The sequence below is a fragment of the Lygodium microphyllum genome, chromosome 3 (assembly GCF_053477565.2).
Source record: "Lygodium microphyllum isolate KBCC chromosome 3, Lygodium_microphyllum_v1.1.10, whole genome shotgun sequence".
In the NCBI taxonomy this organism is placed as follows: Eukaryota; Viridiplantae; Streptophyta; class Polypodiopsida; order Schizaeales; family Lygodiaceae; genus Lygodium; species Lygodium microphyllum.
The window spans coordinates 36,069,723-36,083,580 of record NC_141137.1 but is presented as its reverse complement, the minus strand read 5'-3'; positions in this window follow the sequence as shown (position 1 = coordinate 36,083,580).

The following is a 13,858-nucleotide window of genomic DNA, read 5'->3' as shown; positions in this document are numbered from 1 at the left end:
TTGTAAGGCGCAGTGGTTTAGCAGCTTGAGTAGGCTGTCACGAGACCTAGAGACTAGAGGCAACCCGCTGAGCCATAAAACCCTGATTGGACCAAAAAACAAGCAAGGCAACGTAATAGAAAAACCCTAAACCTTGTCAAGACGACCAGAGAATTGATTGACAAAGCTAATTAGGCCCAAAACAAAGTGAGAGTGCGTAAGACGCTTAGAGTTGGCCACATTCACTTTGAATTTTTGCACTTGAAGTACACTTACGGAAAACTGAAAGCCTAATTGAGCACAAGTGCACTAGAAAGAACACATACATTGAGTGGAGATAAATTAAGGAGTGTATTTAATAAGTCAAAGAACTCACTCAGATAAACTACTCAAGGAACCCACCAATAGGAGAGGACCCAAAGATGTAGACAAATCATCAACACACAGAGTAGGACCAAGCAAGTGGTGCCAACGAAGTGGATTTGACAAACCTACTCAACCTGATCGATAGCTTGGTGGACTACGAGAACTCGATTATGGTAGAAGAAAGCTCAGAATGCAGGTCTAACGAGAAACTCGACTTAGGCATCTTTCTAGAGACTATTCAGCAAGTTGATCAGTAGCTACGGTGCATACGCTTGGTATAAGCACCGCGGCAAGACAGCAGATGCTATCATCGCAGACTTAGAAGAAGAGAGAAAGCTAGTCCATAAGGCATTGCAAGGCATAGTCGAATACAATAGAGACCAACAGGCTAGGAGCAAAAGTCAAAGCACGGAGTTGCATGAGGTGCAGTGGATCCTGAACTTAGCCAGTAGAAACCAAACGGATCATGAGAGAGCCCTAGAAGGAGACTTAATGCTGAGCGAGCTTCTCATAAAGTGACTTCTAGACAACACCGCAATAGAGCAAAGTGCTGCAGCATTGGCGACATCACTGCTGGCAGGACTAGGAGTAACCCAAGGCTCTAAGAGCCACATTAAAATCCCAATAGTTGCAAAGTAGCTCGACAAGTACCAACCCCACGATGGTCCATACAACTTTATAGAGCAATCTGAGCAAGTTTGCAAAGCCAACAACCTCAGCGGCCTGACTCAGTACTCTCAAGCGTTCGGGCTATGCTTAGGTTACAAGGGTAGGACTTGGTATACAAGCTTAGATGCTGCAGAGCGAGCCAACTTCAATGGCCTCAAGAATCTCTTCATTAAGAGATTTTTCAAGCCTGGAAACTCCAACAATCTGCTAGTACGACTGATGAATGTCAAGCAGAAAGAGAAGGAGGTAATTCACGATTACATAACCTACGTGAGGAGTCTCTTCAAGAGAATCCCTACAGGCAAACGATCGGCCGAAAGAACAGTTTCAACTGTATTCATCAACAGAATTTGAAATGAGGAATTGTATAAGGCTTTGGCAGGCAACTGGAGCTTGCAGCGAGACGCGCTAGCTAGGGTTTTTGAGGAAGCCATCAGAGTTGATGATCAACTAAAAGAGCGGAGCTCCAGGAGCTCAAACTGAGAAGAAACCAACTCGCAAAGTTCAGAGAAAGCGTCAGCCTCTAGTGAATGATCAGTCCCATCATCCCAAGATAAGGGAAAAGCCAACGAGACAAACCAAGTCTTGGCTAATGTCAAGATGCACCCACATGTCCAATGCATGTACTGTGGCTGAAACCACTTGCCAACTGAGTGTCAAGACCCTAGGTCGAGACCTTGCGCTAACCGCGACAGGTTCAGTCACAACGTCGCGCATTGCAGGTTGCCGAGAAGACTTCTATACTCATAACCATACAGCCAGCCTTACCTAGCAAACATGCTGCAACCACTCTTTGGAAGGGGAGCCCCATTGGACCTTCCTATGTGCCTAACGACATTAAGCCACCTATTCCTAGGATGGACATAAACCCTTACAAGCATACCTAGATCGCCTGGTCTCTACGTGACCCATCCATCGAGTGATGCCCCCGTCCACTATGTCGAAGAGCCAAATGAGGAAGAGACTTACGTATACCCTTACTTCTCTCATGACGACGAGGGCAACGCAGTCCTTATGGACTATCGACTAGTACCAGTGATGGTGTTAGGGAGAGGACGAGGTAGAGGCCTAGGAGGGCAGATGCAGGATCCAATCATCTCTTGGACTTGTGGTCACCAAGTCATGTCTCAAAGAGGGAGAAGTAGAACAGAGACAAAGCTGACCTAAGGTGCATTGAGTGCGAAATCACCCATCTCCTCGTCAATTGCCCAAAGTGCAAACCTTCTTCAAGTTCAGCCAACGTACCATCTATCCCATTGGGGTTGTTTGGTGTCGAGAACCTTGATGGGAAGGCCATACCTATCCCATGGTGGATCATGACCCATGCCTAGACGAAGCAGGCCATCATACCATTGCTAGGACCTAGCAACCTCAATGCAGCCTCGATAAGGAAGAAGAGACGCATGCGGAGAAAAAAGAGGTCGGAAGCTAAGATTGCACTAAAAACTGAGAGTGCTATAACTCAGCTTGTTGGAAAGTGTTAAAGATACGGGATCTAGGACATGGCAGTGAGTTATGGTGGATGGAAGGAGAAGTGTGGACTCATGATGGGGAAGACAAAGACACTGTTTGTTACACAAGTGAATTAGGTTCCAAGATTGAGACTTGGACTCATAAACACAATCTTGTGTATGTGGACAATGACATTGACACTTCACTGAAAAGAAAAGAGTACTATCATTGCATTAAGAAAAGGAAGCAAGTACAATGCTTTATAGGAAAGTAGGAAACTACAATAGGCACCACTGTGCATATGGGATAGGTTAGCCTGCATGTCCTTGGCCCTGAAGCTCCATATAAAGAGGTTGTTTAGTGAGTGTGATTGCTGAATCTCAGCACCCCTCCTCAATCACAACTAGAAAGGCACAAAGTGTGTAGAGGCTGTAATGAGAACCACCTGCAAAGTGTGGGCACACCACAAACATGGTAGACACCAGAGGCTATCGCAGAAAAGGCTAAGTGTGGGCACCAAAACATGATGGACATCCAGAGGCTGTAACAAGGGCCTCACAAAGTGTACAGGGACTATAATGCCAAGTTATATGAGGATTTTACAAAGCTTATGGCAGGAAGCATTAGGGCAAGGAAATACAAGGCTTTTAAAACAGTCTATTAGAGTTATGAGAGTAGAAGGATTGATGAGTCTTGTCCTTTTGATCCTGGTGGTCTTCATCTTCATCTTCTTCTTCATCTTTTGTTCCATGGTCTTCTTATTCTTTCACAGCTGCAAGATAGGCCTTTTGGGACCTCTTTCTAGCATGACAGAACTTCTCAATGTGTTCGGTCCTTTTGTAGAAGTCACAGAAGAGCGGTTCCTTTTTGCCTTTGTATCTGTTGTTTACATATAACATTTGTTCATCCTTTGAAGTGCTAGGCTCTTCTTTGCTTTTAAGTTTCTTTTCTTCCTCTAGCAGAGAGGCTTTAATGTCAACAAGTTGAGGATCAGGCATATTGGTTAGAGTGGTTGATACATTATCATAAGCAGGAGGCAAACTTTTTAACAAGACACCAATACAAACATCTTCATCCATTTTTAGCTTTATTCCTACAAGTTGCGTAAGCAAGATTTCCATGTAGTTCAGATGGGATGCTAGGCATGTATGAGGCTTCATATCAAGTCGGAAAAATTCAATTAATAGACCATACTTAGACGAAGTTGACTGTGCACCAAATAAGGTATCCAATTTATCCCAAGTGTCATGGGACATGTCACAGGCATCCACATGATGGATGTAGCTGTCGTCCAATTCCAGTTTGATGATGGCTTGTGCCTTGTCATCATTCTTCTGCCAAGTAACTGCAAGGTCCGCATCTCGAGGTTTCTTCTCTTTGCCATTTGTGATGGCCCAAAGACCCTTCTTCATCAGAATGAGCTTGATGCGGGTTTGCCAAGTGTGAAACCCGACTCCTTTGAATTGAGCATTTGGAGAGTATTTTCCCATGTTGAGGTTGCAAGATCAGTAGCAAATCAACTCCAGAATTCTAAGATTTTATCAATAGAAGAGCAGATTACAATGTGTCAAGAGACACAGGTAATGATAGTGTGAAAACACACTATGTCTGTGTTGATGTTGAGCTTGATTCTTCTTTTTCAGGATCGTTCGGTCGTTCTTCAATCTTCTTACGTCCTTCCCCTCCTTGATTTGATGTTGGGTCAATGGATTAGAGTGGGCTTTAGCTTGGTTTAGTGTCAGGAGTTAGAAAATGAGAAAAAAAGAAGCTTGAGAGATTTTGGCTATGGTGGAATTAGGGTTTCTGGGACATGGGCCAGGTTTTTTTCAGATTGCAGGACTTGTAGTTGATCATTTTCAAAAAATTTTACATGTCTAGGAAGCTTATGTCAGGGGCTATCAAAGCCCCATGGAAATTGTCCAGATCGCGGACAGCACGGCGCACGTAGAGGGCTCGAACAGACACGGTGCAGATATGGGAAGCGATGTAAAATTTCTGCAATGCCAGGGCTGTAGATCACCAATATTGGTGTTTAAAGTGACAGGAGGCAGCGCCTTGAGCCAAGGAACATTTCTCCAGAAGAAATCATGTTGAAAATTTGCCTATAGAGGGAGATCAAGAAGCTCCAAGTGAGCTAGGTCCTGTTGGCAATGGAGGACACCCAAAGCAGAAGCAGAGAAGATTGACAATGCTGAACTCCAGGGTGTATAATGCTTAGGTGTGAGGTGCCACAGAGGAGGACCTTGTGTTGGGGAAGATTCCCCTAGAAGGAATTGTGAAGAGATATGGTCTCTATGAGGAGATATAAGTGTTCAAAGCAGGGTATGTGCTGTGTAGCTATGGTTGCCAAGCAGGGCAGTGAGAAGAAAGAGTAGAAGATGAGGTCCTAGACTTGGCCTAAGCTAGACTGAGCTCAAACTGAGCTAGATGAGAATGAATTGGAGTTGGAGGAGCAGTTCCATGCCCATCTATGCTCTGATACCATGTTAAAGATAAGGGATCTAGGACATGGCAGTGAGTTATGGTGGATGGAAGGAGAAGTGTGGACTCATGATGGAGAAGACAAAGACACTGTTTGTTACACAAGTGAATTAGGTTCCAAGATTGAGACTTGGACTCATAAACACAATCTTGTGTATGTGAACAATGACATTGACACTTCACTAAAAAGAAAAGAGTACTATCATTGCATTAATAAAAGGAAGCAAGTACAATGCTTTATAGGAAAGTAGGAAATTGCAGTAGGCACCACTATGCATATGGGATAGGTTAGCCTGCATGTCCTTGGCCCTGAAGCTCCATATAAAGAGGCTATTTAGTGAGTGTGATTGCTGAATCTCAACAAAAAGAAGGTCAGGAACGCAGAGGCAGAAACTTCAACCCTTAAGATAGCCGAAATGGAAAGTGCCAAGGTAGGGCAATACCCACACCCGAAGCACCAACTAGAGGCCATAGAGAAAGTGAAGAACTGGGTGAAGGAGGTGCAAGAGCACTTAAGGGACACTGAGCCCATCCTAGAGGACGAGATCGATGATCTCCCTAGCATAAGCACACGAGTCTCACCCCCTTGACCAAAGTCAGGAGATGTGATCACACCACAAATAACATCACTTAGGCCAAGCCTTGATGCTGCAGGCCTGCAAATCAGTCACACGGCCATTGGCCAAGATAATCTGGTTTAGGAGAGAGACGAGCAGCCAACAACCTCCTTACCATGCTAGTGATCACCCCTGTGATGTTAAGCCTAGGAGACCTGCTTAAGTAGCATCCCACTCTATGGCAAGGCTTGAAGGAGTGGGTTGAGGGGTCACGAGAACAAGTTGCTAATTTGCACGACCATGATACAGAAACACAAGTACCGAGTCTAACGCTGCACTTTGTGCCAAAATCCTTGCACGTTAATGCTTTCTAGAAAGATGCTGAGATGCATGTAGTATTACGGTCCTAGACCTAGGTGACACGACGAGAAAGGGGATTGTAGACACAAGAGTTGGGGTTAGTATGCTGAGCAACACAGTACTTCAAACTTGGGGAAACCCACCTGTCTCAAGACCACTCGGTTTAATGTCACATTAGCAAACAGCATGAGAGTGAAGCCATTCGGGGTACTTAAAAACTGGCTAGTGAAAATCGCAGGTGTCCAATTCTCTGTTGACTTTATAGTCATGAAGGGAGTGGACTACAATATCCTATTAGGCCGACCCTGGATGCGTAATGCCAGAGTTATCGAGGATTGGGGTAACGGCTTGATCTTCCTAGGCAACAAAACGGAAGCTATGAGAGTAGAGATGGACACTTTGAAGGTCTCACCAGTCGAGTTGGATGCCATCTCTACGATGCTCAAAGGTAATGCTCAAGTCAAGAAGTCTTATGGGCCCTTGACCAAGTATATCCCATGCCTAGAGGATGAGCGAGATTTGATGCATGTCCTTGCTACAATTGACCTGCCATTCTCGGATCATGAAGTATATGAGCAAGCCATCAAGATGATGGGCAAGTCTAATGGCACGCCCTCCGTACCAGTTTTCATGATTGTAGGAACCCTTTGTGGGATACCTAAGCCCACCACCTTCCAAGTGCCAAACAACAAAAGAGAACTCCAGGAGATTCTGGAATACTTAATGGACAAACTAGCTGACAATCCAGTAGAAAATTCAAACCACTCCATGATCTCTTAGACGAATCCAAGTGGCAATGGACCAAGGTGCATGACTTAAACCTCATGTACAACTGGGCCCTAGTCCTTGATCAATGACGAGATATACCAAGACTTAGGAGCCGACGAGTAGTCTGATGCAGAGGACTCTAATGAGGAGTACGAAGAATGCCAATCCTTTAGTGACGAAAGTGAGGTGAGATAGATATCATAGAATACGACATTGAGGGACATGAAATAGAACAAATATGGGTAGACTCCAAGCCATAGAAAAAGAGTGTCTTTAGGATAGAGCGAGGGGTCATGCACATGGATTGTGATCGCGCCTGGTTAGAACACATAGGAGCCACAGACTTTGAGCAAGCAGGCCCAACCGGGAATGACATAGGAGCGCTTGGTTAGAACACATAGGAGCCATAGACTTTGAGCAAGCATGCCTGGTTAGAACATGTAGGAGCCATAGACTTTGAGCAAGCCGGCCTAGCCCAATTGGAAACGACACCAATGCTTAGGACAGAATCACCATTTGAACTGTGACCACTAGGGGAGACCACCTCTAATAGCAAAGATGGGGAGTCGACTCTAAGTCAGAGGTAAGTTTGGATAGCGACCCAAAAATACCTAGGCCGCCTAAGACCCGACGAACTAAGGGGGACCTACCCGTCCACTTGAGGTGCAGACGATTGAAGCAGGAAAGGGTGAAACAATCTAGGGACACATGAAAAGATGAACAATGAAAATTGTGGGATCTCCCTAAAATATTTACAAAATTCAAGAAAGGAGATAGAGTAGTGATCTTGTTGGGTGCCAAATGGCAAGGGCAAACAAGCGAACCAATCGAGGGACTAGCCAAGGTCAAGGAGATGAGCCTAGCCCAAGAAGGGGAGACACCCCGACTAGCCTTCATTATCGATGACTTAACTAAGGAAGAAGAAACGAGCCTTGTCGCTCTCTTGCAAGAGTACATACATGTATTCGCTTGGTCCTTGGAAGAGCTCAAAGGGCTAGATCCGAGTGTAGTGACTCATAATATACCCATGACACCAGACGCAACGTCAATGAAGTAGCGACCGTATCCTATGAATCCAAAACACGCTCGTGCTGTCAAGGAAGAGATTGATAAGCTGATGAGAGCAGGATTCATTTACAAAATTGAGCACACGGATTGGGTATTACCCATAATCATCGTGATGAAGAAAAATGAAAAAATTAGAGTGTGCGTCAATTACAAGAAGGCAAACATTGCTACTAAGAGGGACAATTACCCATTTCCATACACCAAGCACATGCTTGAAAGAGTGGCGGGCAAGGAGGCCTACAATTTTCTAGATGGCTTCTTAGGATACAATCAGGTGCAAGTGCATCCTGCGACATGCATAAGACTGCCTTGGGGCGTCTTTGCTTACATAGTCATGCCTTTCGAGTTGACTAATGCCCCTACTACTTTCCAACTCCTCATGTGCACCATATTTAAAGACATGCTTCACAAAGATTTGGAAGTCTTTGTTGATGACCTCTGTGTTCACTCGACCTGGATGGAGCACTTAGACAAACTCCAAGCAGTCTTTGAGCTGTGTCGCCTATATCGTCTCTCCTAGAACCCCTTAAAATGCCCATTTTGGGTGAAGCATGGATGCATCCTAGGCCACGTGGTGTCGAAGAACAGCATTGCCACTGACTTCTCGAAAGTCAGGATTATTGTTGACCTTCCATCCCCAATCAACTATAAGGGGGTCTAGTGCTTCTTAGGCCATAAAGGATACTATCTGCGATTTGTACTGAATCACACATTGATGGCGAGACCTTTATACACCCTATTGATTGTCTTTGGATGGACTGAAGCATGCCAACGAGCATATAAAGAGTTGAAGAAGGTTGTAACCACAGCACCAATTCTACGAGCTCTAGATTGGACCATTACCTTCCACATGCATATCGATGCTTCTAAATTTGTTGTGGGAGCAGTGTTGTGCTAACCTGGCAAACACAACCTAGACTATCCAGTGAGCTTTGCTAGTAGACAACTTGCTAAGATGGAAATGAACTACTCGACGATAGAAAGAGAGGGCTTGGCCATGGTGTTTGCTGTGAAGAAGTTCCGGCATTATCTATTGGCTACGCCCTTTACCTTTTACGTGGACCATCAAGCCTTGCTATATCTAGTGAATAAACCTTACGCTACAGGATGCATAACTCGATGGCTCCTTGTAATTTTGGAGTTTGACTTCTCCATGGTTGTGCGGAAGGGAAAACAACACTACATGGTTGACCATATATCACATATCCCCACAGGGGAAGCTGTTGGAGATGGCATTGCCAATGAATTGCCAAACGCCCATCTCTTTAACCTTTCTAGCGAGAGAGATTTATTCAAGGCCGATCTAACACCATATTGGGCAGATGACATAGTCCAAGTGCTTGAGCACGGACTACTTGAGCAACCGATAGAGAAGGAAAGACTTAGACAACTCATTCTCAAGATCCAACCCTACGAGTTGATAGTATGCTAACTGTATCACCTAGGGCAAAATGAATTGCTATGCAGATATATGTGCGAGCATGAGATGCATGACATGCTCTCAGAGGCACATAGCAGAATTGCTGGTGGACACTTTAGCGGAGACACAATGACCCTCAAGGTGCTGCAATCTCAACTATGGTGGCCAATGCTATTTCGTGATGTAGCATGATTTGCTAAGCATTGTGACGAGTGTTAGCAGGGACAAAGGTCCCTATTCGAAAGGATCAAATGGAGTTGACCCCAATCATTGCATGACAACCCTTCGAAAAATGGAGAATCGACTTTATAGGACCCATCAACCTCACTGCATAGTATCCGCAGAGGCCAAATACATCATTCTGGCCACATACTACCTAACGAAATGGGCAGAGGTGAGAGCAACATGAAAGAACAATAGCCCTTTTGAGTACATTTATTTGGGAAGGTAGAGCAAGCTAATACATTAATTTGGGGAGAATAAGATTGTGTTACATTCAGCTACGGGAACTGAGTAATAATATGGATTGGGGTCATGGATTTTCAAGAATCGATAGGTCATAGAAAGCTTAGGTTATCCCTTCCTTTGATACCTGTTCTTCTCATAACGTCCCAACACCTTGATTCTGTCGGCAGGAATTATTCGAGTCACTTTCTCGTACACATACTTGTTCTGCTTAACCTTTTGACCGCCGACATGTAGGGTTACGTTTGCGTGAGCCTCAACAAAGATGAACAGCTTCACGATCTTTAAGTCCTCCATCCACTTGATTCTCTTCAAGTTGGTCCGAAGGTACGTAAGTTGGTGGGCAGCTATGTAATAAATTCATGAATCACCCATCCATCTCCATTCCACATACAGGGGTGAAGGATTGTAGATGCGGTCTAGGATATTCATCATACCTAGCCTTCATCGATAATTAGAAGCACGCATCGTGGTCATAAACATAACCTGGAACACCAAGAATTTGTTCCACGCTTCATGACTCTGCAGGCCAGCATTGATAAGTAAGTAAGAAAATGTTCTTAATAGCCACATTTTCTCTACTTCTCCTCATTAAGTTTCCTTGTAAATATTAGATTCTCATTGGTTTGCTCTGATACCAATTGTAACGTGTCCCCCTGTCTACTTGTAGGACACGTCTTAGCAGCCCATCAGGAAGGGAGTCCAGAAAGCGCCACCTGGCACTCCCATGGAATGTCATGGGGTTTGCGATCTAGGTCTTCCTGAGTCTGCCACGAAGCGAAAGTATTCCGGCCGTTCCCACTTAGGACCAACATGAATCAGGGTTTTTCCTAATGGTCAAGTTCTTAAAAAGTAACTAGAGTCGAACCCCAGATAAACTACTTGTGTAGAAACGTCAGGATCAAAGCGGATTTATATTGTACTTGGTTCAAGGAGAATGGGAAACGAGAGGGATGCGAAGCTCGACCTCTCTACCCATAAGGCATAGTCCCATTCCGTTCCCCTAAACAAGTATAAATAGAGATTCTAGCTCTGAAAATTCTAGGTCATCGTTTACCTTGCTGTCAATTCCTTTGAGAAAAGTTTTCGGCCAACTGGGACCACCCTTCCGTAGGATGGGCCCAGGGTCACATCCATCGCACTTTCCTCAGGTTGCTTTAATTATCTAATTACCTACCACATTGAGTTTGACAAGCAAAAACAGCTTGCTTAATTAACCAATTAATCACTGGTTCCTTCACGTAACTTAGGCACTGACATAGAAAAACAATGTCAAACAAGTTCCTTTTCAACATTTGATCTTTATTTATCAGTCTTTGGAATACATCATATAATCTAGCCCAAAGGCTAATCCATAATCTGCCCAAAGGTTATTCCATAATCCGCCTGAAGGCAATTCCAGCAATCCTTAGGGATCCCTATTCCAAGTTTTACCCCATTGACTAGTATGCGGGCCTCGAGATCCAATCTCGAGTCACATTGGCCTCTTGTGCAAGGTTTGAAGGCAAGGGATTTATGGCCAGAGCCTCCCCTGGCACCCAGGCATCCTCCTGCTCCAAGTAGCATCCATGGAGAGACCTCTCGTGGTAGGTTTGGTCCACGTACCCGACGAGGCTAACAACCCCCTTGGATAGAGTCAGGTAGACAGTCAGCGGTAACTGATGCTACCTCTCCCTCCAGGATTTCAACCTGAAGCATTAATTATTGTCCAACATTAGTTCCTTGAGCAAAGAAGAACAAACAGTACTCCTAAGTGTACAAACACAAGCACTCGAGTGGTCGTTTGTACGGCCAACTGCTAAGATATAATTCCTTCTCTCCGAATACATCCAGCATTCAATCTGGGATCAATTGTGACTTGGCAAGATCCCAAGGGTTTCGTTGCTTGTTAACCCCTTTTCATTGGGTTAGGGTTTATACCCTGTTAACCCAAGTTGTCACTACCATAGGTTTCCATGTATTGTGGTCAATAAATCTTGGACAACCCCGTTGCCCTCACTTGATTGGTCAATTTCTTGCTAGGCAATTCATAATTTCCCTAACTTGGCAAATCAGCCCAAGGAAGGATGATGTAGGAGGATGTCTATTCATCCTCTTAGAACTTGCCAACCTTGTTCTAAGGAGTGGCAAATCTTTTTTTGTGATTTAAACACAAAACCATGCGACATTGCAACTTGTGGCATGAGATAGGAGTCAATGCCTAACTGGGCATTAAGATTCGGGGTATTCTCCACTCACATGCTCGGGATGGAAGCTCCCACGTGTGTGCCTCACGACTTTAGCTTAGGAGCCATTGAGGATATAGATCTTGACTCAGCAAACTCCCCTTGCCCTCTATCCGATTTTTTGAACTCGCTAATGTCTGTGAATTTACTCCTCTTCGCACGAAACGAGCCTTATAAACTCGGTTTCAAAACCGGGGGAAGGCATGCGTGAATAGGGCCTATGGAAGTCTTTAATGGAAGCTTCCAAAGAAGTTTCCAAGCTTCTGTACTTAGAGAAATGACGTGGAGAGAGAGTGTTGATTAGGGAGATGATGAGGATGGAAGTGAGGATGATAGTGATGATGATTATGATGATGATGGTGATGGAGAGGGCGATGGCGGCAGTAGGGTGGCATCAGCATGGCGTCTCTTGGCGGCATGGCAGCATGGCAGATAGGCAGGGCAGCAGCTCCATGATCTCCTCTCCCCTCTCCTCAAGCTTTTGGAGGGGTGTTCCTATAGGCTTTGAAGGGGGGGTAGCCACACACGTGGGTGGTGGCATGTTCCCCTCCCCATGCTCCTCTCTACTCCACTTAGCTCATGCTCCTCTCACACTCCCTCTCCCCTGCCATGAAATGGCTGAAGGGGAGGGGATTATTATTTAAAAAAATTGTGAAAAATTTAACCATTATCCATTGGCTTTTCCCGTGAAGGGTGTTCCCACGTGGAACTATAGCTTTTGAGCCTCAATCTTCCATACACGACACGCAGCTGGAGTTTATTAATGTGCATGGAGGGAGCACTTAGCCACCAACATTTATCCTCGCAGGAGATTATTTTGAACCGCTTTTGCGTGAGATTTAGGATCTTGAATATTTTGTAGCGGAAATATTGCAGGATACTTGTTGTGAAGTATCCATCTATGGTGCATACTTTAGAAGCATTACAAATTTGGAGTAGTAAGTTTCTAGGCTTAGGCTTAGCTACTTCAAATTGCAGTTTTCAAACACTCCTTGATCCTTGCATCACTATTTCCACCAAAGATAGGCATCCCATATCAAATTCAATTTTGAGATCATTGCTTGATTTGACAGTGCAATCCTTGTGTAGAGGCGATCAACTACCGAGACCCATAGACCGCTCGATTTGATAGTGCAATCCTTGTGTAGAGGCGATCAACTGCCGAGACCCACAGACTGCTTATTTTTTCAAGCGTTCCAAGCCGAGCACTAATGGCTACCTCTCACATAGCCAATGCACCTTCCATCTCTACAGGGGTAGTGAGCTTACCTCCATGCCTGATCGAGTTACCTCCTCTCCCAAGCACTCTGGTAGCTCCACGATCCAAGTTCAAGCTTCAAGTAAGCTCCATCCTCAAACTTCGCACTCCAAGCTCCATTTCCATGAGCAAGAGAAGAGAAGAGAAGAGAAGAGAAGAAGAGAGGAGAAGATGGAGAGCTTCTCCTCCCCGGTCCCTCACCCTCACACACTCACTCCCTCACACTCTCACACTCCCTGCACAAGCTCAAGCAAGCAAGCAAGAAGAAGAAGAAGAAGAAGAAGAAGAAGAAGAAGAAGAAGAAGAGAGCTCCTTTTGGCCACACACAAGAATGAGCTTCTCATTCACTTTTCAACCTTATATACAAAACCCTAAATCTCTTTTGGGTAGTCATCCCCTTACCCCCTTTTTTACATGGCCGGTCATAGCCTTGGCCCTTTTTCCCATTGTCCTCCTATCTTCCTAGCTTCCTTTCCACTTCCTCTCTACATTAACAAATTGCACGGGTGAGAGCCCGGCACTCTTAAAATAAATCATGGTGTGCCTTGCACTTTTTTACAATAGTATAGACTCGTACTTTTTCTCATGCGCCTTTTTTCTTGATTTAGGACTTTTCTGCACTTCTTGTGTTTCCAGATTCTTCTTGGTGCGCCTTCGTCTTCTGTTTCACTTTTTCCTTGGCCTTGTCTTTTGCTTTACATTTTCAAGCTTTTTCACCTTGTTTGTTTGAGGTTTAACATTACTCCCTTCCTAGACGAGTGCTAGTCCCATGGCACTCACTATTGTAGGT